A 26,297-nucleotide genomic window follows, 5' to 3' on the forward strand; every position below is an offset into this window, starting at 1 on the left:
TTTTATAAAGAGCAGTGCTCAGTGGCATGTGCTCTCAGGACTGAGAAGTAATGGTGAAGCTGAAGCACAACCAATAGTTCACAGGAGAGTGCTGAGCACATTCAGTATTGGTAACTGGACAGTTTGACTGATTGAACCATTTCTCCAGCTCCCAAGTGGAGTTACCTTTGTGAGGGAAATAGTGATGTGATAATCAGGTTGCTGATGAGGGCTCTCTACTTTTATCTCATGAGTTCGGGTGGTTCTTACTTTAATATCTTTCTGCCTCCAGGAGGCAATCCCAGGTAGAACAGAAGTAGAAAATTGGGTACGTAGTGAGTACTTACTCTGTAAATAAGGTTCTAAGTATTTTTTTGGCTCAAAATATCATAAACTAAGCTGGGCCACCTTAATTTGGGGAATACTGCTTACCTTGCAAGTTTCACAGTATACATTAGCATGGAGAAGGCTCTGAGATCTTTTAGGAAAGCAGGTTATTTTCCTTTGTTTATGGTTTATTTTCCCATAGAAGATTCTTTATGAGTGTAACTGCTTATCCTCAGTATATCCATGTTTACTTCCTGACATTTATAGGAAGAGAATTATCATTAATCAGCATGTATGGTCCTATTGTTTAACACCCTTTTCACATTTTTCCTGGAGTCTTTCTTACTTGAAATAGGCAAATACTAAAATACTATATTGAGTCAACACCGGAAACATCTATATGCCTGATATGGATGACTAAAGCCTACAACAGTCAAAATACTGTACTAAATAATCTCTGAAATAGACCTTCCTGTGTGAGGCATAGCTTAGATTTCTAGGTGCCGGTAAGCAATAAGGCTCTGAAAATGAGTGGTTTTCTTTCCAGTTAGTAAACATAATAAAGAATCATTAAAGTAGCTCATTCCTAGGATATGTATTTATGAAAGACAACTTCATAATCTGCTATACTGATGTATTTAAATTTTTATCCACCCAAGACCTAATTTATCAACACCTTGTTATCTTAAATACTCTACACAGAGAGGTCATAAATCCTCCTTAAAAGGGCTTTATTTCACCACTTAATTAAGTCTCCCTGATTTCCTTCATTGACTTTAAAAGGGAGTTCAGGGTTGAGTTCATTTTCATTAGGCACACAAATTCTTACATTATATTAAAATTGGGTGAGAGGAGAATACTGTTGTCTCTTAGTGGCACAATAAATTTGAAGGCTGAGACAATTTGGGTACGTGTGCCAGGACAGGAGATTTGTGGAGAGGGAATTGTTAAACAACTCTTTTACTCATCCTATGGTGTTTTCTAAGAACTTGATTATGCTAATGTGATTGACAGACATTTGGGCTTTTGTTTAGTGTAAAGTTCTTGGTACATATGATGGGATATAGAATGAGTTCGAGTTATATGACAGAAATTAATAAAATATAAAATAGAAAGTAATTGCCCTTTAAGACACAGATGTGGGGGGAAGCTAGTGGGCAATTTCTTGGGAAATAAAGGAAGATACATTCTGAGGAGGTCATTAGTTTCGCTGGCCTTGAAGAATGGATAAGCTTTGAACTTTGGAAAATGGGGAGGACATCTAGGCAGAACATATGAACATTCAAATGTACCAGGAGAGAAAACTTGGAACATGAAGAGAGAGCAGTTACTCTGACCTTTTTGCTGATTATAATGGCATTTGACAATGACCTCTGCCAGCTGCATTGAGGCTATCTGAGATACGGCCGTGGTGCTGGGGACTGTTCTCTGTATGAACTGTGGAGCAATAGGATGCTGCATATGTAACGAATTTTATTTAGCAACAAGTTACAAAATCCTAAAAACATCTTCAATCAATTAATTTTTTTCATGTTTTAGGAAATGTAGATTTGGAGCAGTTCACAGTGCTAGGAGGCCTGCTGCTTCTGTTTCCTGCTCAGCCACCCTTTGCTCCTCATGGTCTTAAGGTGGTTGTTTCACCTTGGGCATTATGCCCACATTCTAGGCAGGGAAAAGGATTGGCCAGATTTTTATATATGCTTTCTGCATTTGATCTTTTGGTACTACATGTCAGGTAGGCTCTGGAAAACTTCACTGTATACATGTAAGAATATAAGAACAAAAAGGACAAATGATGTCTTGGTATTTTTGTGATAATAGTTTAGACTTTCCAGCCCTCTCCCCCTCCGACTTGCAAAATATCTTGGGCACCCTTCGGAGCTCCCAGACCACACTTTGAGAACTGTTAGTTGAGATCACAGGTTTGCAAACAGCAGTCTGTGGGCCAAATACAGCCATGAGGTAAGAATGGAGTCTATATATAATATATATATGTTATTAAATCATAGCTGTGTACATTAATGCAATCATGGGGTACAAGTGCTGGTTTTATATACAAATTAAAATATTTTCTTCACACTGGTTAACATAGCCTATGGGGCATTTTCTTAGTTATTGTGTTAAGACATTTATATTCTACATTTAATAACTTTCACATGTACCATAGATGTGGTCCCACCAATTATTCTCCCTCCACCCATCTTCTCTTTCCCTTTTCCCCATATTCTTGGGCTATAATTAGGTTATAAATTAGTTTCATAGTAGGGCTGAGTACATTGGATACTTTTTCTTCCATTCTTGAGATACTTTGCTAAGAAGAATATGTTCCAGCTCCATCCATGTAAACATGAAAGAGGTAAAATCTCCATCTTTCTTTAAGGCTGCATAACATTCCATGGTGTACATATACCACAATTTATTAATCCATTTGTGGGTCGATGGTACTTGGGCTTCTTCTATGATTTAGCAATTATGAATTGGGCTGCAATAAATATTCTTGTACAATTATCTTTGTTATAATGTGATTTTTGGTCTTCTGGATTGACATATCATTCACACACCATACAATTCTCCCATTAAAAGAATAAAATTCAGTGGTTTTTAGTATATTCACAGAGTTGTATACGTACCTATCTTCACAGGGAATTTAGAACATTGTCATCACTCCAAAAGAAAGCCCATACCCTTTAGCACTCACTCTCCATTGCTCTCCTACTCCCCAGCAACCACTAATGCACCAATGTACTTTCTGTCTCTCTAGATTTGCTCATTCTAGCCATTTCATACAAGTGAAATCATTCAATACATGATCTTTTGTTATTGGCAGTTGTTGTATTTTGAAAGGGTTGTAAAAGAAACACAACAAAGACTTGTTGTTTTATCCAAGAGGAATGGTATATAGCTAGAAAGCTCAAAATATTTACTGTCTGACCTTTAGCAGAAAAAGTTTGCAATCAGAAGTTTCTCTTTTTGATTGAAAATGTATTTTGGAATATGTATAGTTTATGTACACAGATGATACACATAGTATACATTGAATATCTTTAATCCTGTACCAGTTTATTTCATATGTTATAAATAATCTAACTCAAAAATGGAAACAGATGAGATAGCAATAAATATAAAAGGTTTAATGTTTTTCCCACCTTCCTATGGACCATTACGCCTGTCAAGGGATACATTCTGAATAATTACAAAATATTGATTTACAAATTGGCTATATTAGAAACACCTTGGCATTTATCAAAAATACAGTTTGTCTTTCACCTTAGAGCTACTAAAATAGACTCTGGATATTGAAATTAAGAATCTAAGAGGGAAAGGGAAGGTCAGGAGGAGGGAGGGTATTTAGTGGGACCTCATCTAATGTGCATAATGCAATGGTACATTTTGAAACTATTAAGAGTACAAATAACTGTTTTACCACAACAAATAAGTGAGGTGATGTTAACAAGTTTGATGTAAGCTTTCCACATTGTATATCAAATAAGCACATTGTACCCCATAAATGCATTAATGTACACAGTTATGATTTAATAAAAAAAATTTAAAAAAAGAGTCTGTATTTTATTAAGTTTCCCAAGTGATTTAGGAACCATTCTTCCATACCATTAGGATTGAAGTTATAAGTATAGGCATATTACAGAGCAAATGGTGCAATGAAGGTAGTATCAGTGCATGTCTGATGGTTAACCCCTTAAGTAATTAATTTTCAGAACCCTTATTATATCCTAAATGCATTCATTTGAGAAATAAATTTATTCTCATGAATCAAACATTGCCACTTTTTCCTTAACAAAAAACCTTTACTCTGTAAAATGTTTAAGAAAAGACCATTTGGTTCCTTGACAAAACTAAGGATTTGGTCTGTGCCTGACTTTGATGTACATCTATTCCGTAAGGTCCAGAAAGGTTTCTTTGGGCCCTAGTACAGAAATAATTGAAACTTCCCTCACTTCAAATAATCTGATAATTTTTGAAGGAACTAATACTCTAGCTTATCAAGTTAAGGGCAGCAGTAATGTGGTACTTAGGCAACTTCTCGCTGAGTTCTTTACTTTTAACCACGTGATTGGGTTTGTGGTATCTTTCAGCAATTCTATTTATTGATTAATGAATCATTGCATTGTTGATTAAATGGTCATTAAATTATTATTCCATTGGTCATATGGTTTGGCTCAAACTATAAATGAAGGAAATATCAACTTAATCCAGGAACAGAAACTACTTGAATTGCAAAGACCTTATTTTCCTCTGTTATAATTTATTGAACTGCATGATTTGATATATTTTTTTCCTTTGAATAAATATCTGTAACTGAGCTTAATGTTACATGGGTTTTATTTTATTTTATTGGCATTTTTATGACTTCATTTAGAATTATTAAAAATGAAGATCGAGAAGTTCTAAATAGGTGTTAAATTTTTTTTCGCCTTTCCTCACAAGAATCAATTGAGTTACAAAGCAAATGAGTGAGAAAAACTATATTGGGTGTTGACATGGGTTGTATTCCAAATGTTACCTTTTGTTTTGTACTGTGACTTTGTGGAAGATATTTCAGCTGGCTGTGAATTAGCAGTTTTATAATAACAAATGGATACACTAATATTACTAGTTATTTTGCTGGGTAAATCAGAATCTTGTAAAGTTACCTCTTTCTTCTTTGCCTCATTCTATGTCTTTGTTTTTGTAAGCTTTCTAAGGGCATGAATCTTTAGTTTTTTCTCTGATATATACTGAAGCACCTAAAATAATACCATGTAGTAGGGATTCAATAAATATTTAATGAATGAATGGATTTTAGACCTCGTTTTGAAAAGGGTTTAAGGAAATTTAAGGATTGTAAGGATACATGCAATATGCTAAGAGAAATTTAAATATTTTAAGGAAGAAAACTAGATAAAGGGACAGTATAATAAGGAGCAAAGTTGGATGGTATCATCCTACTTTGAATGAGGTTAGCATATATACAGATTACATACATGAAATTCTATAGATTTCCTGAGAAGCGTTGCAGATTTGGCCCTGAGATTTTTATCTATACAAGATCCTGTATCAAGAAGATAAAAGGAAAATTAGATTTATTGTCTCTTAAGGCATACTTACCCTGGGCCACTTCCCTTTCAAGTGCTTAACAGAGAGACTAAAGGATACCTCTGTGTCTATTATGCAAACCTACCACCAGCACCAAAAACACAGTTGACAGTGTGTCTTCCAGATGATGAACTAGGGGCAGCTATGTCGTAGATGAAAGACAACTGAATATTATGTTTGCTGGGAGTTTATTCCACCCTTTGGTCACTGAGAAATCTGGACATCTACACTTACTCTTTGTGGATCTTTGGTGTGCACATTTTCAATGATAAGTTTTGATTATTCAGTTACTTATTTTCTGTATAAGAGAAAAAGGCAGTGATAAAAATGGCTGATAATTTTTTCATAAACCATTTCACTAAAATGTTAATTGTTTTTCAACCTTTAGAACTGTAGAGGCCAGAACGTGGTGACTGTGGGCCTAATATTTTCCAAAGTTAGTGGTTAGCACTTAGCAATCATAAGAAAGCATGGGAGGCCTTTGGGCTTTAAGATGTCCTCCCAGCCGTCTCAAGGTCAAACTGCTCCCCAGCAGGAGAGCTGGGTTCTGCACCAGGAGAGCTCTAATCCCTGTTTTTTTCAAAAGACCTCTGCTCTGGTCTTTCCTCAGATATACTAATAGCTTTCTTCTTCACGTTCCCCAAGGGAATCAAATGTTCTATTCTCTAAAATTGTATCATTGCTCCCATCCTGGCACACACCCTTTTTCTCTCTCATTTTGTTTTTCCCCCTATGCACTTACCACTAGCATTTTACTTATTTATCTTATTGGGTGTCTTCTCCCTCCTGTTGCTAAGTTAACTTCATGAAGGCATGCATTTTTATCTGCTTGGTTCATTGCTGTGCTTTAGTGTTTAGAATACCTGGAACACAGATGAGATTGGGAAGTTAGTTGAACAAATGAATCTTCAGCTTTCAAGAAATCAGGTAGCACCCAGCCTGGTGGTATTCTGTGTGAGGGGGTCAACCTGGGCAAAGTAGCAGAAAGGGAAAAGAACTCTCATCTTTTGTTTCTCTGAAGAGCTTATTTGATAAGAACAGATACAATACTTGATCTTAGCCAAAAGGTAGAGAAGCAGTAAAGAGCTTATTTGAAATGCAAACTCTTGGCCTGTACCCCAGAGCTACTGCATCAGGATGATAATTTTAACAGGGTAATTTCTATGTGCACATTAAAGTTTGAGAGGCACTGTTTGAGTTGACCACAGCCTACACCGGCCCTGCTTTGCTTATTTATATGACATGCTTGCCATATAGGCATTTGAATTTGTGACCCTGGTATGAACTAATGTGACCATCTCTATGTGTGAGGAAATTAACATGTGATAATTGATTTCATTGATCATAAAGGAATTGGAGAAAATCCTTCTTATTGTGTTGTTGTGGAATCACAAGGATAATACTTAAGTCAGAGGCTTTTCACATTTCTGTGAAAATGGGCTATATATCACTGTGTCTCCAAGCAGTGTGTGTTGAACTATAGTGTATCCATATTTTAGTGAACCACACAGTTTTACTATGTTTGTCTAACGCACACTGCCTTATTTGGAGCCAATCTGTATTTTGGCAGTTGTACTACTTTTAAAAAATATCTATTACCTTCACCATCAGAAAGTAATAGTTCCAAGGGAACTGTTATAGTGAGTCCTATAAATCCTTCTCTGCACACATGTCATTCATCCCCAGAGTGTAGTTAGAGCCCGGAGGCTTATTATGGTCAAGTTGGTTGTACAAACTGCTTATTGCAGATCCTTGGGAACTTTAGATAAGAAAGCATTTTCTATAGGGAATACAGTCCATGTAAAATAGAAATTGGAGCAACATTTGAAGTTGTATGCCCCCTCTTAACCTTTCCCTTCAAATTCTCAGATGCTGAAAACAGAAATATCCTTCAAAATGTCTTTCAGGTGCTTTACAAGCACAAGATGAAAGTTTGTCTTAATTGTCTTTTTCTTGGCTTTCCACTCTCACAAATTTGAGTATTCCTGTGCACTCCCACACACATAATTTAAGAACGTGTGTATGTATATATTTATCTTTGTCCACTTCATACATGATATCTTGAAATGATCTTTTAATGAACTCCAGACCAAAGACCCAGACTCTTGTGGATGAGGCAGTCAGTAATCAGCAGTGGGGGGCACTCTGGCCTGATGTGTGGAAGGTGCTACAGGGGTGAAGGGGGGTGTCCTAGTATCTGTGTGGTACCTGCTTCCTCCTCCAGCTGTCCACTTTCTGGGCTGTCCTCATAGCAATGGGAAAATGATAATTCAAGAGTCGGATATAATGCATGTGATCTGTTTTATGATAGGGGCTTGATTGTGACCATAGTAAAATCCTTAGGAGGCCCCAAGCACAAAAATAGTATTTTACACTGCCCTGCCATACCCCAATATTTAAAATATTTCTATGAAATATTTTATTAAAATTCTAGATAAATTTGTTGAAGATTAGTTTTTCTTTTTGTGGTGACATAAGAAGTTCCAAGCATGTAGTTAGTCAACTTATTTTGTGATCCACCCGGGGGCCCAGATCCTTCCAGAAACACAATTCAAGATTATTTCATAGTAGAAGTGATGCTTGACACATAAGCAAACTGTTTTCTAGGCTTTTAAAAGTCCATTTATATATAGAGCACAGGTTGGACTGGACTGTAGGTGCAGTTTGTAAAACCGTTCCCCTTCATCATAGAGGTGATTCTTGTTAATTTCCAATGACCTAGACAGTTTGTAGTGAGTTTTTGCCAGCAAAGTAGTGCATGTGCTTTTGCCTATCTCTTAGTTGAGTTTAAATAAACAGCAAAAATGCCCCGTGGATTATTGATAGGTAAGAAGAGGGAACATGAGGGGAGTTCAAGGTAGGGCAAGTTGACAAACTGTGTAGTCATCTGCTGAGTGATTAAATAAAGGAAATCATTGATTTTTTTTTTTTGTAGAGAGAGAGTCTCACTTTATGGCCCTCGGTAGAGTGCCGTGGCCTCACACAGCTCACAGCAACCTCCAACTCCTGGGCTTAAGCTATTCTCTTGCCTCAGCCTCCCGAGTAGCTGGGACTACAGGCGCCCGCCACAACGCTCGGCTATTTTTTGGTTGCAGTTTGGCCGGGGCTGGGTTTGAACCCGTCACCCTCTGCATATGGGGCCGGCACCCCACCCACTGAGCCACAGGCGCCGCCCGGAAATCATTGATTTTAATGTAGCTGATAAAATGAGTGTACGTGTGTGTTTGTACAACTGTGTGTATGAGGGACAGATATATAGGGAAATGGAAGAAGCGAAAAGGTGATGTAAAAATTAAATTTACACTAATATTTGCTAGGATATTAATTGGATTTATTTTCTGTCTTAGAAGAGACTAAACTTTAACAAATTACTTTCTACTTCTTAAAATATTCATAAACTATTTCTTTAAAAGTTACAATAAAGATTTTAAGAAATCTTTGCTCTCTTATTCCCTGTAGTTAAAAAAAAAATCACACAGTAGAGCCATCTATTTTGTATAATTATCCTCATAAACTCCTGAAAAACATTATTGGCATTGATCCTGGTATGCAGTCATCACGCCAGTAATTACAGCTCTTAACTGGAATATAGTCCTCAGTATTTACTAGCCTCTATTATGAACACATAAATCATTTAATAAAATTGTGAGTGGACACATTACTTGTCATTTTGTTTATGTTAGACATTCTCTGCAGGTATTCAACATGAAAGTTAAAGCAGTCTGAGGCTTTTTTTGTAGACTGTGCTTATCATTAATAGAAAGCAGCATGTGTGCATCCTGCAAACCCATTTCCTTATTTAAAGTGGGCATCCTTCCTCTACTGAGATGTGCTTCCTCTTTTATTACAGGACTGAAGACCAAGCCTTTGTAAACCCTTAAAGGCACATCCCTTCCAAATGACCTTTTGTCCTGAGCCACTAAGATGTATTGTTTAGTCCGCTCAGAATTACATGGGGTGTCCTAGGAATTTTTGTTTTGGTTAATTAAATTTGGAAATGTGTCATTTTTTCCTATTATAAAGCACAAATGAACATCCAGTCAAATTGATTTTGGAGTTCTGGTAGATGAGATAATTGCAGAGGGTAAATGATTTAGGGTTTGAAAATATGTTTACCTTTTCTTCACTCAAAAACCTTTAAAACATTTGAGTGATCATCTTGTCTGTGCTTCTTTTCCTCTCATAAGAGTGTTTTATATTCATGTCATAATGCGAAGCAATTTTATCCTTACTAATTTCACTAAACAGAGTGAAAGCTTTTTTTTTTTTTTTTTTTACTTTTAAAGGTGTTTGTTAAAAGAAGCTGAAGTAGAGATCCAAAACAGAATTTATTGAAATACGTGAGATTGTTTCACAAGTTAAACTTTTTTTTTTTTTTTTTTTAGTTTTTGGCCGGGGCTGGGTTTGAACCTGCCACCTCTGGCATATGGGGTTGGCGCCTACTCCTCTGAGCCACAGGCGCCGCCCCACAAGTTAAACTTTTAAAAGTAGGCCCTTTTATAGTAGCTGTCGTTAAGAGTGTTCTGTTGCCAAGAATTCTTTGTTTTTCTTTAAAGGTTTGAAGGTTTTTTAAACCTTTGTTCAAAGAAGTAAAGATCTAAATTTTCTTTTCTTTTTTCTTTTTTTGCGGTTTTTGGCTGGGGCTGGGTTTGAACCTGCTACTTCTGGCATATGGGGCTGGTGCCTTACTACTTTGAGCCACAGGCGCTGCCCCAAGATCTGATTTTTTTTTTTTTTTTTTTTTTTGTAGAGACAGAGTCTCACTTTATGGCCCTCGGTAGAGTGCCGTGGCCTCACACAGCTCACAGCAACCTCCAACTCCTGGGCTTAAGCGATTCTCTTGCCTCAGCCTCCCGAGTAGCTGGGACTACAGGCGCCCACCACAACGCCCGGCTATTTTTTTTTTTGGTTGCAGTTTGGCCGGGGCCGGGTTTGAACCCGCCACCCTCGGTATATGGGGCTGGCGCCCTATGGACTGAGCCACAGGCGCCGCCCCTGATTTTTTTTTTTAAAAGTCTAAAAGTGTTAGGAGAAAAGGACTCTGCAATGGTAATAAGTTTATACATTGTTATTGTGATGGAAAGCAAATTTGATTAATATGACAGAATAAAACCTCAGTTTTATTCTATGTGTTCAAATTATGCAAATAATTTTCTGATATTTTTACTTTATTATAACTCTAATTTTTAATAAAGAACTGTTTTTATAAACTTTATGAAATATATATGGCTTCTTATTATGTGTATACTGTGATATGACATTTACCTTATTTTCTAATAACTGCCACATACTCTACTGTCTTCCTGGTTTCTTACCTTTGTTTCTGGAAGAATTCTCTTTGCCTTTTAGTTGCCATGTTCATCGAGCAGTAAACTCTGTCGTTGGTTCTTAACTAATTACACTAACTATGCTTTCATTATATTGACCATTCCAAACGCTAACATGTTTCTCTTGGACTTTTTTTCTTTCTTTTTTTTTTTTTTCCTCTGGTTAACAGGCATCTTTATCTTAATTTAAAAACATTCCAAGCCGGCTGGGGACCCGGCTTCCATAGCACAATGGCCATGGTGCCAGCCACATACACAAAAGGTGGTGGGTTGAACCCGGCCTGGGCCAGACTTTTTTTTCTTATAAGAGTTTCCTTCTCTATGCTGCATATTTTATATATCCAAATAAATGTCTTTTCCAGTCCTCAGCTTCAAATGCACTGTCAAGGATCACCTTATCATGGAGCCATTTTAGAATAAATTCTCTTGTTGTATGATATATTCTCTAATTCAATCTCTCAGTTTGCCATTATATTTTTTGCTCGTATACATGTTAATACGTTTCCTATTTTCTGAGGCATTTTTCTTGCTATGTTTTCTTTGACATTATTATCTTATTTCTTATTTGATCTGTATTCTTCTGTGGAAACATGTATTTATCTCATTTCCTATTCTTGATATCTCAGAATTATTAGAAAGGTCTTCATGTGGCAATGTTCAATGAACTGATGAGGATGTAACATTCACATTACGAAGTAGCTGATGCAGACTTGATCGCTATGTGCTAACATTCCCCCCACTCCCTTGCTGGCCAGGCTGCCGACTGCCTCCTCTACAGACACTGGGTTCTATGCAGTTCACTTTGCTGTGTATCCATAGGCATTAAATGCACCAGTCACCAAGAAGGATTTCTAGGAAGTATTAAGAGTTTTCTTAAGGATTAAATCCTTTGCTTAAGGATTTCTAGGAAGTATTAAAATTAAGCATTTTGCTGATAACATGTACAAATCAAACAGAAGACAAAACTGAGATTCACAAGTTTACATCTGTAGCCATTGATATAGAAAGTAAGCATGATGACTCGGATGCCGGTAGTCCTGAATGCTGCATTCTCATTTGCTAAGAAAAATGGTTTGTGCGTTAAACTTTATTTCTTTTAATGTCATACATATAAATTCCAAATGTCTTTTTGCTTGACTTTGTGTTTGAAAAAGACCTTATTATTCTTACTTTCCGGTTCATTAAGCCCATGATAACATACTTAGGATGTTTGTGTGGGACTGGGAAAGTGAAACAAATGGAGCCTAGTGAGTAGGGAGTGAGGTGTGTGCTTGGGAACTAAGGCTGCATGAAGCCTTTTGAATTTGAAGTGAGAGAAGTCATGAGGATTTCTACACCTTGAGATAAAGTGAGAGCCACATGGCTAGAAATCCCAGGGGTTCTCTTGGCCAGGACCAGCTGGTGGCCCTTTGACCTTTCTTTGGCTTTGGAGAACTATTTTTGGTGGGCATCTATTGAACTAAAATAATTGTTCTGAGAGTTAAACCTTTGTATTAAAAAAATACTAAAAAAAAAAAAAATGGTAAAACTTGAGCCTTTTGAGTAAAATGTGCTAAATACATCTTTAATTTTAAAAAGTTATTTTGTCTTGCCTTTGTTTAATTTGATTAAATTTTATTTCATTTCTCTCAACTATTGGTTTAGAATTTATACTTTCTCTTTGCATTCTTTTTGCTGTAATGTTTAATTTTAACATGTGTACTTTATCAAGTCCAAATCTAATTAATAGTTCTCACTGCCTACTGAGAATACTTTAAGTGCAATCTTTGGAGCCCCCTGTTTCAATGTATTGCTTTCTAGTAATTTAATTCTACCCTGCTTGTATGGCTTTCAAATGAATCATTGTTTTTTTATTTATTTTTTTTTTTGTAGAGACACAGTCTCACTTTATGGCCCTTGGTAGAGTGCCGTGGCATCACACAGCTCACAGCAACCTCCAGCTCCTGGGCTTAAGCGATTCTCTTGCTTCAACCTCCCGAGTAGCTGGGACTACAGGCGCCTGCCACAACACCTGGCTATTTTTTTGTTGCAGTTTGGCCGGGCTGGGTTTGAACCCGCCACCCTCGGCATATGGGGCCGGCGCCCTACTCACTGAGCCACAGGCGCCGCCGAAACATTGTTATTTTTATTGTTTTTAAATAAGGCTGGTGATAATTTAGGCTTATCCATATGGTAAATTGTTAGCAGATTTAACAAGTGATCTCATTTTATATATTTCTCCTCCTTTTAAAATTTAAGTTTAAAAAATTATGAAAACCCAGTTATATTAAATACTGTGTAGCATCACTGTGCTGCTTTTTTATTTTATGAATCTCAAAAATAGTAAAGAATAGCAGAAAAATGCCACAAAATTGTCACTTAGCTTTTGGAGTGTGAGTTGATACCGGTTGGGGGTTAAGAGCTACTGCTTCTATGCTGCTGTCCTGTATCTGTCCATTTACATGTAATACATTGAAGGCGTGTCTTTCACATTCTTACATTTACTTTAGAATTTTCCTTAACCTCCATCCCAACCCCCACAATATTTCCTTTAATATTTACTGCACTGTGCCTTGTGTTGGATCTTCTGGTGTTAGTAGAGCTTACGAGTGTTTTCGGTGCCATCTTTCCATACCATGATGCATTGCTAGGCTTAGGGCGTCTGGTGAATCCAGGTTTCAGTGAAAAGCATTCCTTCATCCTCAAGTCCAGCCTTTCTCATCCTTTGGTTTAATAGGATTACACAAAGGCCACTTGATGTTGGGCCTGCTGTCATAGCAATTTAATGGTGTTGAGAAAGAGATAGTGATCAAGTCTTAATGAGACTGCCATTTCACTATCGGTAAATCAATACCTTCCAGTTGAGGACCTCTGCTCCTTGACCCCCTACCAGCTGGGTGGTATAGACATTGTTAGTGTCACCTTCAAAGCCACTAGAGTTCGGGAGTGCAGGCTGTGTGGTGTGATAGGTAGTTGTTTGCATGGTTGAGTGTGGATGGGAGCTTACTTGGAATGTCATTAATGGATATACTGACTGCTATATTTTACCTGTCCAAGATGCCAGTAACTTTGATATCCTGTATCTCGGATCAGAGTTTTAAACATTGTCATCAAGAAAGTCATAGATATTTTAATATATTAATTTTGACTATTTGCCATTTTGTGTCTTTAATTCCAAGCTTACTATTTTAGTTATTGAATCCTCAAGTTTTTGGACCAAGCCTTTAAATACGAGCGTCTCTTGATAATAAGGAAAATGTCACCCAGATCTCTTAGTCTGTTAATTTACTATTTATTTAATGATTTTAAGACCACCACAACTAGTTTCTCAGCTGTTTGTCGCTTCTGTTTTTTATTTCAGCTGGCTATCCATTCTTCTCTGTTGCATACCTAAATTTTAGGTTCAGTAGATAAAGAGGATCAGCATTTGGCTTCTTGGAGTGTCTGGTTATAAATAGACCGGAAAATAGCAACAAGCTGGGCTGCTGCTCCACTAATGGCCCTTTTCAAATACTTAAAAGCAAATGATTCATCAAATAGAGTCACTACAAGCAGAAACCTGCCAATTTGTAGAATTTGACTCCTCCTAATCAGAGTAAGGCAACAGGATGTTGAGTTCCTGCTCTGTACCTGATTAAAGCCAAATGCACGAGGAGCAACTGGGAGAAGGAAGAAGCTCAAGACCATCCCAGCTGGGGGTAGAACAGCTATAGAAATTTAGAGGAAAATGATTTTTTAAAGACCTACTTTTATTTTTCAGATCTGCTTAGTAGATAAGCACATATTCAACCTCAGGTTTTAAATATTTTTAAAGTAACACTCCATGTACTATTTAAGGAAAGCAATACATCTATTTATGAATGGTTTAAGCAAAATTTCTTTCCTATGTGAGTAGATAGGTTATTTTTAGATAATTCTGTATTATTGTAATTCTACCAAATAATCTCTTTAGATGTTTATTATAACTATTAAAGTGATCCTTCTCTTTACTTACTTTAAAATTAATGATTTTCCCCCATTGAATTTGTCTTACTGAGCATATTTTTGCCATTAAAAGGTTCTCTGATTTTCATTTTTTAAAAATATATACATCTGGATTCATTGTAGTATTTTCTCATGATGTATTAAAACATTGCAAAATGTATTATCTATAATTACTTTTATACTTTCACACAGTTAATCTAAAACTCTGCTTCCCTAAAAATAAGTTAAAAAGATTGGAAACCTGCTTCTCCTCATTTAAAAAATACAGTAATGTCTCAGGATATAAAATCAATATCCACAGGTCAGTAGCCTTTGTATAATGCCAATAACAGCCAAGATGAGAGGCTAATTAAGGACACGACTTCCTTTACCATAGTTTCAAAGAAAATGAAATACCTAGGAATATACCTAACAAAAGAGGTGAAGGACCTCTATAAAGAAAATTATGAAGCCCTAAGAAAGGAAATAGCACAAGTTATTAACAAATGGAAGAACATACCATGTTCATGGCTGGGAAGAATCAACATTGTTAAAATGTCTATACTTCCCAAAGCAATCTGCCGATTCAACATCATCCCTATTAAAATACCAACATCGTACTTTCAAGATTTGGAAAAAAGGATTCTGCATTTTGTGTGGAACCAGAAAAAAACCCGTATAGCTAAGGCAGTTCTTAGTAATAAAAATAAAGCTGGGGGCATCTGCATACCAGATTTTAGGCTGTACTACAAAGCCTAGTGATCAAGACAGCATGGTACTGGCACAAAAATAGAGACATAGGCATTTGGAATCAAATAGAAAACCAGGAAATGAAACTAACAACTTATAACCACCTACTCTTCAATAAACCAAACAAGAACATACCTTGGGGGAAAGACTCCCTATTCAATAAATGGAGCTGGGAAAACTGGATATCTACATGCAAAAAACTGAAACTGGACCTGCACCTCTCCCCACTCACAAACATTAATTCAAGATGAATAAAGGACTTAAATTTAAGGCATGAAACAATAAAAATCCTCAAAGCATAGTAAAAACACTGGAAGATATTGGTCTGGGGAAAGACTTCATGAAGAAGACTGCGATGGCAATTGCAATAATAACCAAAATAAACAAATGAGACTTAATTAAACTGAAAAGTTTCTGTACAGCTAAGGAGACAACAACCAAAGCAAACAGAGAACCTTCACTATGGGAAAGGATATTTGCATATTTTGAATCTGACAAAAGCTTAATAACTAGGATCTATACAGAACTTAAATTAATTCACATGAAAAAAGCCAACAGTCCCATAGATCAATGGGGAAGAGAGATGAACAGAACCTTCTCTCAAGAAGACAGACGAATGGCTAGCAAACATATGAAAAAATGCTCATCATCCTTAATTATTAGAGAAATGCAAATCAAAACCACCCTGAGATACCACCTAACCCCAGTGAGAATGGCCCTCAGGACAAAATCTCCAAACTGCACATACTGGCGTGGATGTGGAGAGAAGGGAACACTTTTACACTGCTGGTGGGACTGCAAACTAGTACAACCTTTTTGGAAGGAAGTATGGAAAAACTTCAAAGAACTCAAGCTAGACCTCCCGTTTGATCCTACAATCCCATTACTGAGCATCTATCTAGAAGGAAAAAAACCTTTTAGTATAAGGACACTTGCATTAGACTGTTTATCGCAGCTCAATCTATAATCGCAAAAATGTGGAAACAGCCTAAATGCTCCCCACCCAGGAATGGATTAATAAGCTGTTGTACATATATACCATGGAATACTATTCAGCCATTAAAAAAATGGCTTTGTGTAACCTGGCTTATTGTACCCTCAATGAATCCCCAACAATAAAAAAAAAAAAAGGCTTTGTATTAACATTTACATCCTTTGTGTTAACCTGGATGGAAGTGGAACACATTATTTTTAGTAAAGCATCACAAGAAGGGAGAAGCAGGAATCCTATGAATTCAATTTTGATATGAGGACAATTAATGACATGGTGGGGGGTGGGGAAAGAGGAGAGCAGAGAGAGAGGAGGGAGGGGGGTGGGGTCTCAGTGTGTGACACATCTTGTCCCCTCAATGAATCCTAAACAATAAAAAAAAAGAAAGAAAAGGAACAAAAGATTGGAAATCTTCTGCTTCTCCTTATTTAAATAGTAGAACTGAGAAAGCATTAAAAAACTTTAAGATTATTTTGGTTTCTAAATCTTATTTAATATTGTATATATAATCTCATAATTGATATGTATATTATATTTGCCTCTAAATTATTATCTTTAACCAAGTGTCCTGAATATTGACATATAATAAAACCTCACAAATAATTTTTATACCTAATTATTATTCCCAAAGATAGCCTTATCAAAATAACGTATTTTGGGGATACAGATCATGCATGTATATAGCAGCAGTCCTATATGCAAACTTCTAAGATGCAACAGTTTTCTGGACATCTGCCAATTTAACATTTCACGTTGAACATGTAATTTCAAATGTCAAGAACGAAAGACATCACAAGAAAAGACTACATACCAGTGTCTTTTGAATAATGTGAAAATCCTAAATAAAATACCCAAAGACTGAATTAAGCAACATATAAAAAAGATTATACACCATGGCCAAGTGGGATTTATCTCAGGAATGTAAGGTGGGTTTCACGTTCCAAATTTTGCTAATGTAATACAGCATATCTTTAAAATAAAGGACAAAAATCACATAATCATCTCAGTAGATGCAGAAATTAGACATTAGGAAAAATCCAACATCTTTTCATGATGATAGTCAGCAACCTGTGAATGGAATAGTACTTCTTCAGTCCGAAAAAGGGCATCTACGAAAACCTATGGCTAACATCATACTTAGTATTGAAAGACTGGATGCTTTAATTCCATGATACAAAGTTAATCTAAAACTCTGCTTCCCTAAAAATAAGTTTAAAAAGATTGGAAACCTTCTGCCTCTCTTCATTTAAATAGGACCGAGAAAGCATTAAAAATTTTAAGATTATTTTAAGATAATAGATACAAAATCATAGATACTTTTATTTCTATTCAACATTGCACATAGGTTCCAGCATGATGAGAAAAAAAAAAAAAAGATATACACCTGGGAAAGGAATAGTGATCTCTATTTGAAGATGACTTGATCTTGTGTTGTATATAGATAATCCTGAGGAATACACTAAAAATACTGTATCTGTTAAATAAATTCATCAGTGATTAAGGGTATAATAAGATCAATGTAAAAAATCTTTTGTATTTCTATACAATTTCTGTAAATGGTGAATAAACACCTGAACACGTTGTTAATCATCAGGGAAATGCAAGTCAAAACCACAATGAGATGATACTTCATACCAACTAAGATGGCCACAGTCAAAAAGACAATGCCAGGCATGGTACGTGTAGCACAGTGGTTGCAGTGTTGGCCACGTACACTGAGGCTGGCCGGTTCGAACCTGGCATGGGGCAGCTAAATAACAATGGCAACAGCAACAAAAAAATAGTCTGGCATTTGTGGCAGGCGCCTGTAGTCCCAACTACTTGGGAGGCTGAGGCAGGAGAATCGCTTAAGCCCAAGAGTTGGAGATTGCTGTGAGCTGTGAAGCCATTGCACTCTATGGATGGCAGCATAGTGAGACTCTTGTCTCCCAGAAAAAAAAAAAAAGCCATATATTGGTGAGGATAGGGAGTGACTGGAACTTTCATACACAGTTGATGTGAATGTCAGGTGGTGGTTCCCGAAAAGGTTAAATGTTGGTTACCATGTGATCCAGCAACTCCTTCTGTAGGTATATACTAACAAAATACTAAAATGTATACCCACATAAAAATCTATACATGAATATTCATAGCAGTATTAGTCATAATAGCCAGGTGATGGAAACAACCTAAATGTTCATCTGTTGATGAATGTTTAAGTAAAATGTGATATATCCACATAATCAAATATTAACCAGCCCCAAAAAGGGAACAAAGTACTTACTTCATGCTGCAACATGGATGAACCTTGAAAACATGATGGTAAGTAAAAAGAAGCCAGTTAGTTAGGAAAGACTATGTATTATATGATTTCAATTCTATCAAGTGTTTAGGTATAATCATAGAAACAGAAAGCTAAATAGTGATTATCTAGGGTTGGTGATTTGGGGAGAAATAACTAGTGACTGCTGGAAAAGGGATAGTGTTTCTTTTTGGAGTGATAAAAATGTTCTGAAGTTGACTGAGTTGATGTTTGCTCAGTTCTGTCTACTAAAAACCATTGAATTACACATGTTAAGTGAGTGAATCATATGGTAAGTGAATTTGATCTGAATAAAATTGCTACCAAGAAATAGACATACTTCTCTATTATATTAAGCTATGAATGTTTAGATATGACGTGGGTCATGGAATCAATTTTTATTCTAAAATCATTATGGTAAACCTTAAAGTTTAAGGTTTTTTATATGTCAGACTGTTGCTAGTAGATAAGGAGGGTTAAAATTAACACTTGGAAAAAGTTATACAGAACTGTCATGACAATTAAATTAGAAAGAAATGTAAAGGATTTTATGGATGACAAGCAGGGTATGGAAGGCTGTGGATAGCAGGAAATATATTTTGCATTAAGTTAAACTTTTAAAATATTCTTTTTTATTTTTAAAAATAAAGTGAGGTTAGCTTAATTCATCAAGCATAAGCAGTTTTCTTTGTAGTGTTTTAATGGTGACCTGGTAATAATATGGCCCAATTTTAGATTTGGATTTTTTAAAAATGCAAAGACACCCCTTTTAAATGTTCACACTGAAACCTGAAGTTTGATTTGATGGTCTGTGTTCACTTTGCACATAACCTCTTGTTTCTGTGCCTTGCCCATTAGTGTCTATTCATTCTGTTCCCTGTGCTTGGTAAACGTTTTCTCAATTCCCCATCCTTATAAACCAAAATATATTTTTTAAAAATAAAATGCATATTACCTAGTTATACAATTGTTTCCTAATCACCCTGATAGTTAAGTAACTGGTAATTTACTACTCAAACTATCTTTTATTTGTACCTTTCTTCTTACAGATATTTTTAAAAATAATTTTCCCACTTGTTTTAAAGTCATTGTATATAGGTCACTATGAAAGTATTGAGACGAAATGTATTATGGTCCATTTTTTGTTGTTTCTTGTAAGAAACACAGTCCACAGCATCCTTTCTGATTGACCTGTGCAGGTTTCAACTTGCTCAGTTTATCAGTGTTGCTGGGAGGACCTTATTTGTTTCCATCTGCATGGCTTTTTATGTTACTTTATTTTCGCATATCTTAAAACTTTCATAATGACACATGTATTACTTCTTTTAAGGGGTGTAATATCTATGTCTACCTTATCTTTATATTATTTCAGTCTCAGTGTCTTTTACAAAGTTGTAGTCAACATTTACTGAATGAGTAAATAAATGAATGGATCAGTACAATAAATAGCCAAAGATGTAATATTGTACTGTTGTACCTTTCATTGCGTGTGTTTCAGTATGTTCATGTAGTTTTTTTCCATGATATTTTGGAAAAGAATCAAAGATTGTTTATCTAGATTGTTCTAGCCCACACCTGTTTTGGATTAACAATATTTCTAGATTATAGATATTTTAACTGTACAACAGCATGACAGAGTTTGAACAAAAATGTTTTAACATGGGCTGAGCACAGTCGTTCATGCCTGTAATCCTAGCACTGTGGGAGGCCAAGGCAGGTGGATTGCCCTGAGCTTGCAGGTGCGAGACCAACCTGAGCACTACAACACCTCGTCTCTAAAAACAATAAATAAATAAAAAATATCTGGGCTTTATGGTGGGTGCCTATAGCTACTGGGAGGCTGAGGCAAGAGAATCGCTTAAGTCTAAGAGTTGGAAGTTACTATGAGCTATGATGCCAAGGCACTCTACCAAGGGTGACTGAGACTGTGTGAAAAAAATGTTCTAACATGGTAACACCTGCATACATAGTGATTGTGACCTGTTAAAAGACAGGAATTGCGGAGGCCCTTTGCAACAGCTACTTTGTCAGCAAGACTAGCATGTATATTTATATTTACTTATTTAACCCTCAGTGAGATCTGGATCAAGTATCTTATATTTTAAATCAAATGTTGGAATATTTGCATCTAAATGATATGAAGGATTATTATGGATAATGTCATTCCATTCAGCTCAGCTTTTTTCCTACTACGTGAATTCAAATCAAGTAAAACATCACAAGTGAATTAGTAATGTGAAACAAAAATCTGGATGTTTTGGAGGGGGGTTTCTCTTCTTGAACAAGATTTTCTTTTTTTTAAATTTTTTATTAAATCATAACTGTATAGATTTATGGGCTACAATGTGATGATTTGATATATCATGTGGAAAGCTTAAATCAAACTGGTTAACATATCCATCACCTCACTTCTTTTTTGTGGTAAGACATTTATAATTTACTCTTAGTTATCTTGACGTGTACCCTTGCATTGTGCTTCTAGATTTTACAGCTTTCTGGATTATTGAGTTGCGGATGAGAGATTTTGGACTTTATTTCATTATAATAACTGGTATGTGCTTAATATAATCATGTAATATAGATTATAGATTTTGAGTTGAAATTTGATCAAAATCAGATTCATACAAAATCAACATTTTTTAATCTGTCAGTGAATTGGATGCTCAGGAATGCATCATTTTTAGACCGATTTCATAGTACCTTCATAAGATCACATTTTAGGATTTTTCTTATTTTTTATTTTGAGCAAATTGAGAAGATATGTACTACATATTTGTTGCTTTGTTAATTTAACATGAAAATTCCGTTTAATAAAATTTACAATCATTCATTGCTAGTACTTAGAAATAAAATAGTGTTTCTTATACATTAGATGTAGTTTAGTGTTCCCCTGCTAAATTCAGGTATCAGTTCTAATATGATTTTAGAAATCGCATAGGATATTTTGCATACGCAATCACAGTCATATTGTGTGGAAATAAAGGTTATTTTACATCTTCTTTTTCAATCTGTATGACATTTATTCATTAATTATATTATTTTTAATGGTACATTGGGCTACTGCCTCTACTGCAGTGCTGAATCAGGATTATTAAAGAAGTTGGACGTCTTTGCTTCATTTCTGACCGTAGTACAAAATTGTTTAGCCTTTCACCATTTTGATGTTGGTCGGTTTTTTATTGTTGTCCGTTTTTTATTGTTGAAATTCCGTTTTATTTCCAGTTTGCACATAACTTTTAAAAAATCATGAATGGGCATTGAATTTTCTTTAGTTTTTTTTTCTGCATCTATTAAGATTATTGGATGTTTTTCTCTTTAGTCTGTCTAAATAGATTAGGTTAATTGATGTTAATTCAACCTTACATTCCTGGGATAAATCCCACCTGGTCCTGACCTAGTATCCTTGTTATATATTTTGGATTCAATGTGGTAACAATATTTGTTTAGGATTTCTTGAGAATATATTCATGAGGGATTTTTTTTTTTTTTTTGTAGAGACAGAGTCTCACTTTATGGCCCTCGGTAGAGTGCCGTGGCCTCACACAGCTCACAGCAACCTCCAACTCCTAGGCTTAAGTGATTCTCTTGCCTCAGCCTCCCGAGTAGCTGGGACTACAGGCGCCCGCCACAATGCCCGGCTATTTTTTGGTTGCAGTTTGGCCAGGGCTGGGTTTGAACCCACCACCCTCGGTATATGGGGCCGGCGTCTTACCGACTGAACCACAGGCGCCGCCCTTATGAGGGATTTTTATTTGTAGTTTTCTTATAATGTCTTTGTCTTATTTTGATTATTCTGGCCTTCTAACGGGAATTGAGAAGCGTTCCTTTCCCCCCCCCTTCTTTCTGAAGTAAAGGGAGGTTGGTATAATTATTTATATTATTTCTTCCACATATTGTTATTTAGAATTCACTGATAAAGTCATTCAGGATTGGAAGTTGTTTATTATTTAAAATTTTTTTTGTGTGTATGTAGGGGTGAAAGTTGTTTACTATGAATTATGATATTTTGCCATGTAAATGTGTACTTTGTCCAAATTTTTGAGGGAAAAATAAGGATGCCCATTATACATGGATAGTACTAATTCTATATCTATATAGACATTTTAAATTCTTTTATTTGTGCTTTTGTATTAAAAGTATAACTCTAGAAAGCTATAGCAATATCCATATGCAAAATAATTTCCTGGAATGTAGTAATCGGTTTTGTTGAACTCATGATGAGGTTGCACCAAAAGCATTTTTGGCCAACAAAGAGCGATATGTTTTTCTCCATACACTTTAGGAAAGAGCTGGCAAGCTAGCTAATATTTTTACAGAAGTTATTGGAAAATCTCTTGGAAAATGTCAAAATGGTTTCTGTACACTACAAGCTTTAAGCTAACAGTTATTAAATATGCTAAAGATCATGGCAACAAAGCCGCTTAAAGACACTTTGGACCTCCTCTTACAGAGAGTGTCACTAGATTATGGAGGTAATAGGAAGAAAAGCTTCTTCAGATACCAAGGCAGGGAATAAGGGAAATGTCCATAGTGGGTGGAGGTGCAGCAGGAGGTGAAGGCTTGGATTCTGAACCTGTGTCAGACTGGGATCTCTGGTTTGATCAAGATGATACAAAGAGAGAGTAAAGGGATCACACGAGAAAAAACATTAATGATTTCTTAGGGCCTTCTAAATGGTGCTCTGAAGAGAGAAGGTTTGAATATGAGGACACAAACAAAACTTGCCCCCAAACTTCAGCAGCCTATGAGAATCCAGTTTTGGAATTTCATTCTTGTGTTATCAGTGTTCAAAAGACTGAGAGCTGTTCCATATTGCCAGTATGGATGAGGTCCCACTCACATTTGATGTGCCATCCAACGGAACTGTGGACCACAAAGGAGCAAAGACTGTGGCTGTTAAACTGGTGGACATGAGAAAACACATTTCGCTGTTGTTGTGCAGATAGGACAGAGCTACCATCTATGAGCATCTTTAAAATAAAGATGATTTTGAAATAAAAGATTCCAAGTGGAGTTATTGTCCACATGCCTGAAAAGGATGGATGAATGAAGAAGGCATGAAAATCTAGATTAACAAAGTCTGGTCACGAAGGCCTGGAGGATTACTTAAAAAACCAGCTTTGCTTGTTTTTGATCACTTCAAAGCTCATGTTACAGAAAGTGCAAAAGCAATCATGGCAGACTTGAAAAGCCAACTTGCTGTGATACCTGATGTGCTAACCAGTAAACTGTAACCTCTTGATTTATCAGTAAACACCCCTTAAGGCCCTAATAAAGAAACAATGGACCTTGTGGATGCAGATATCTGGTAGTGATTTATCACCTACAGAGTGAATCAAGAAAGCCTTCATTGCCCAGGTTTGTGATTGGATCCTCAGATCATGGAATGGTGTCAAGAAGGAAGCAGTTGTAAACTCACTTAAAATATGCGGCATCAGTAATGCTATGGATGGAACTGAGGTTGATGAAATTTACTGGAATGAGGAAAGTGACTCTTCAGAAGACACTGGTAATACAGTAATTGAAGAATACCATACTTCAGATACTGACAGTGATGAAGAACTCTTGGCCTGCTATGATGTGTAAATATTATAAATTTGTTACTAGTACATGAAATTTCTTGTACCTTCTATCTGTTCTTGTGTTTTGTAATTACAGTAGAACATCCATAGTTGACCACCACCCTACAATGACCAACTCCTTAAGTTGCCCTAATTTTCACAGACTGGATATGTACCATGTGTACTCAATGGACGTTCCTTATGTTGACTGCCTCCATATGTTGATCAGTTTGTGACAGTTCCTTGGGTGGTCAACTTAAAGAGGTTCTACTATATTTGTTACATAAAATGTCTTGTGCCATAACATGCTAAAATATAAATGCCAAAATTCCTTTATAATGCAGAAAACAAGTACCTAAATGTAAATAAAAATTTGAATTAAAAAATCAAAATGAAAGATACTTTTTCTTGAAAATTTGGACCAAAAATGTGAGTGTGCATTATACAAAAGAGCATGTTATATATGGCATTTTATCTGGATGTCAAATTTATTAGAAGATAGTTATTTATAGTTTTTCTTTATTATCTTTAATAGTTATAGGATTTGCAGATAATTTTCCATCTTTCATTCTTGATATTGATAATTTTTTATTTTGTGATTTCTTTTCTTTGCCCATTCCTGATAAATGTTTATTGCTTTTATTCATCTTTTTAACAAATTAACTTTGGCTTCACTGGTTTTTCTTTGTTGTTTCTTTCTTTTCCAGCTTATTAATTTCAGCTCTTTCTTTCATTTTGATCCTTTTAAATTTATTGAAACTCAGTTTTTGCCCAACTCGTAGACTATGTTATTATGTGAGCATTTTCCGAAAAATATACAGTCTTTTGCTCATAGACTGGTATTTCCTGAATGCCCATTAATCCAAATTTGTTGATAGTATTTATTTCTCGTTCATTTCCGGTCCCCTTGTTTTAGCAATTACTGGAAAAAAGTGTTGAAATATGCAATAATGACTCTGAATTCGATTATTTCTCCTTTTAGTTGTGACATTTTTTGCATTTTGTGTTTTGTATCTATTATTAGGTATATTCACATTTAAGATTGTTATGCCTTTTTCATGAATTGACCACTTTTTCATTGCGTTAGAAGCTTTCTTTTAACTCTGGAAATACTCCTTGATTATTCTCCGTTGTTTGTTTCTTACCTGGATAATTTCTTGGTTTTTATTGTCTCTGCTATTTCTATGGGCACCGAGCTTTCTTTTTCTTTTTTTAACTAATGAAATTGATATCAGCTTTACTTTTACAGAACTTTAACTTTGTATACTGGAACAATATATGGACATTTGCAGGAGAGAGACACATATGCCCATCCTGTGGTAAATTCTACTGACAAGTAAGCTTGCATTTGTGTCGTAGTACCTGATACTCTTCTGGGCCTTACCTGTAAGTCCTAGTTTACTGCAAGCTTACTTACCAGTAGAAGCCTCCTACATGATTGTATTTAATGAATGTAAGTCTTAGAGAATGTACTTGTTTGAACAGTATGAACTTAATCACAGACAGGGAATACATGTTTCTCTGTACCTGGCTCTGACGTGAATGCTCACATACTGCTTGTACATTGCTTATAAGCTGAGCAAGCTATGACTTGCACAGGTGAATCTGATGGGATGCTGGCAACTGTATTTCTTGGAAGTGAAAAAATGGACCATAACACAGTCTGTCTCAAAACTTTGGTAGTGACCCACTTACATCTTCAAGCTCACTGACTTTTTCCATGTGTGTGTCAAAGACATTCCTCAATTCTGTCACCTTGTTTTGATTTCTAGCTTTTCTTTTAGATTGTTTTTTTTTTTTGTCTCTCTGGTTTTCTTACCCACCTGTTTTTATGTGTTGTCTCCTTTTTCCTGTAAGGGCCCTTAATTTATTTTAGATGCCCTGTCTGCTAATTACAAAATCTGTGTCATCTGTGAATCTGTTTCCAGGGCTTGCTTTGTCTCTTCCAATGGTGTTTTTTCTTGTCATTTTTTGTTGAAAGTAAAGGAGACTGAGATAGTAGGCTTTTGGTGTGAGGTTTTGTGTTAATCTATGAGCTGTGCTGT

At 35.8% G+C, this 26,297-nt stretch overlaps 1 protein-coding gene and 1 pseudogene across 2 annotated transcripts in view; one reads left to right on the forward strand and one right to left on the reverse strand.

Annotated features, from left to right (window-relative positions):
* The window catches only part of GMDS (GDP-mannose 4,6-dehydratase), a 657,290-nt gene that overhangs the window by 189,897 nt on the left and 441,096 nt on the right, over nt 1-26,297 (forward strand). The window lies entirely within an intron of this gene.
* LOC128594960 (uncharacterized) lies at nt 6,358-6,480 on the reverse strand (annotated as a pseudogene).

Source organism: Nycticebus coucang, chromosome 9 (genome assembly GCF_027406575.1).
Source record: "Nycticebus coucang isolate mNycCou1 chromosome 9, mNycCou1.pri, whole genome shotgun sequence".
Lineage (NCBI taxonomy): Eukaryota > Metazoa > Chordata > Mammalia > Primates > Lorisidae > Nycticebus > Nycticebus coucang.